The sequence below is a fragment of the Chrysochloris asiatica genome, unplaced genomic scaffold, assembly GCF_000296735.1.
Source record: "Chrysochloris asiatica unplaced genomic scaffold, ChrAsi1.0 scaffold00076, whole genome shotgun sequence".
Classification (NCBI taxonomy): Eukaryota; Metazoa; Chordata; class Mammalia; order Afrosoricida; family Chrysochloridae; genus Chrysochloris; species Chrysochloris asiatica.
In genome coordinates this window covers 8,174,941-8,177,404 of record NW_006408594.1, presented here as the reverse complement: position 1 = coordinate 8,177,404, position 2,464 = coordinate 8,174,941, and the positions used below count along the sequence as shown (strand labels likewise).

Sequence of the window (2,464 nt, the reverse complement as noted above, 5' to 3'; positions counted from 1 at the left end):
CCCAGGTCTCACCATACTTCTGACCAACCAGCCCTTCCTCTTCCTTCTCTCATCTCCAAGTCGACGGGAGTCTAGGGAACGTGGTCAAACTCAGCCCATATCTTCATTGCTGCCTTTTCCCCTCTTCCACTCACCAGTAGACCAATGTGGTCACCAGAAAGCTTACATGCCTGCTCATGTGTTCCCTTTGAGTTTCAGTTTTGGAGAGGGCCTTGTCCTGAAGGGACTTGATTACTTGCCTTGGTGGTTCCCTGGTGAACAACTTGCTTGTTCTTGCATCAGCAAATCATGTTGTCATTTTTGTTTTGGATTTTTCTTGCTGTTCTTTCTTTTAAGAAGTATCTTCTATTCCTCTAGCAGCTCCAGGCTGGTCTGCATGTCCTTTCAAGTGGGAATGTCCCACCTCAGAAGGTTCTGGATGAGGCTCAGGATTCCACCTAAGGTCCTATACATTACAAAGGCTCTGCAAGAAGGCTATTTCACTGAGCAAGTTCTAGAACCCATTTTAGGTTTTCCCATGAGTTATAGGCTGAGGACGGGCGTACAAATCATGTTTGCTGATATTCCTTTCTATTTTACAATAGTAGACAAAGGAAAGCAACATTCATAAGACAGTCAATCATCTTAACGTTATTTCTTCTCTTTTACCCATTCAGACTATGACTCAATCCCTGTATCACAGAACCCTGTTGTTCCAAGGTTGAGCATACAACCCTTTTTACTGCTGTCCCATTTAGTTCATGCAAACCTGCCTAAGTGTTTTCCTATCTTGTTCTTCTACCCATTTCCCCCTTCTTGAATATTGCCCTCCTCAACACCGCAAGTATGATGTGTCTATCCCCTAACCTGACACACAGTATTTCTTAAACTGAAAGAACTTAAGAAAAACTGCAAGCCTCAACTTACAATATTGAAGGATTCCATGGGCAAATATTGAATGATGCAGAAAGCATCAAAAGAAGATGGAAGGAGACAGCCTCCACCAGTTTTAGGGGTGCCTGGCTTGAGAGGAGATCACGTCTCCACCACCCATCCTCTCCTTTTCCTTGCCTCTGGCTGCTAACCTCCTTGGGACTGTTCCAACAATCTGTTAAAACATGGCAGATTACTATGAAGTTCTAGGTGTGCAGAGACATGCCTCACCAGAGGATATTTAAAAGGCATATTTTAAATTGGCACAGAAGTGGAATCCTGATAAAAATCCTGAGAATAAGGAAGAAGCAGAGAGAAAATTCAGACAAGTAGCTGAGGCATATGAGGTGTTAATGATGCTAAAAAAAAAAAAAAAAAGAGGGGGGTGGACATCTGTGACAAATATGGCAAAGAAGGATTAAATGGTGGAGGTTGAGGTAGAAGTCATTTTGATAGTCCATTTGAGTTTGACTTCACATTCCAAAATCCAGATGATGTCTTCAGGGAATTTTTTGGTGAAAGGGACCATTTTCATTTGACTTCTTTGAAGATCCATGTGACAATTTTGGGGGGAATCACAGAGGCCTCTGGGGGAGTTGAAACCAAGTGTGGTGTCCTTTTTCTCTACCTCCAGTGGGTTTCTATCTTTTTAAGGTGGATTTTCTTCTTTTGATCCAGGATTTACTTCATTTAGTTCACTGGGTCATGGAGACCTTACTTCATTCTCATCATCATTTGGCAGTAGTGGAATGGGCAACTTCAAATCGATATCAGCGTTTACTAAAACAGTTCATGGTAGAAAAATCACTACAAAGAAAATAGTTGAGGATGGTCAAGAAAGAACACAAGTTGAAGAAGATGGCCAGCTAAAGTCCTCAACAATAAATGGTAAGGAGCAGCCCCTACGCTTGGATAACAAGTAATTCAACGACACACATTTAACAGAAATGTTAAACTATTACAAGCACCATTTGAGGATTAACAGGAAATTTTTTTTGAAGATTTCAAACTGCACTTTCAGTATAGCTGTCCCTAATCTAAAGTATTTATAAAAAGCTCATCGGAGCACCTATTTGTCATAGACTTTGAGTTTATTGTTGGGACCACATTAATGACTTTTTTTTTTTGTCTTTAAATTGTTGTAAATGTATGTAGTCACTTTGCTCTTTTCTTAAATCTAATCCAAGGTGAACTGTGATTCTTTAGTAGAGTTAGAAGAAAATTGTACCCTAACACCAGAATGGTCTTGCTTTTTTCATTCTGTCTGAAAAGCAAGCCAAGTCGTTTCAATCTGCTGTGAAGTTAACATTGCCAGAATGAATCTTCGACAAAAATAATTTCCTTTTTTTCTGTATTGAGTAGTGAAAGATGTTAATAATTTAACATTTCTGGTTTAATATAAATTAAGGATTTTTTTCTAGTTGTGCATGAATGCTGGCAATTTAGCAAGTTTTGAAAATTGTTTAAATATGTAATGTTAAGCTTAGGTTTCAAGTGAAGAGGACTTGAAACATTTACTTATGAAGATCAAAGAGCACAGCCTTTGATATGG

The 2,464-nt window shown here is 39.2% G+C and overlaps 1 pseudogene; it reads left to right on the top strand.

Annotated features, from left to right (window-relative positions):
- Positions 1 to 1,097: 1,097 nt before the first annotated feature.
- LOC102811901 lies at positions 1,098 to 1,835 on the top strand (annotated as a pseudogene).
- Positions 1,836 to 2,464: the final 629 nt, after the last annotated feature.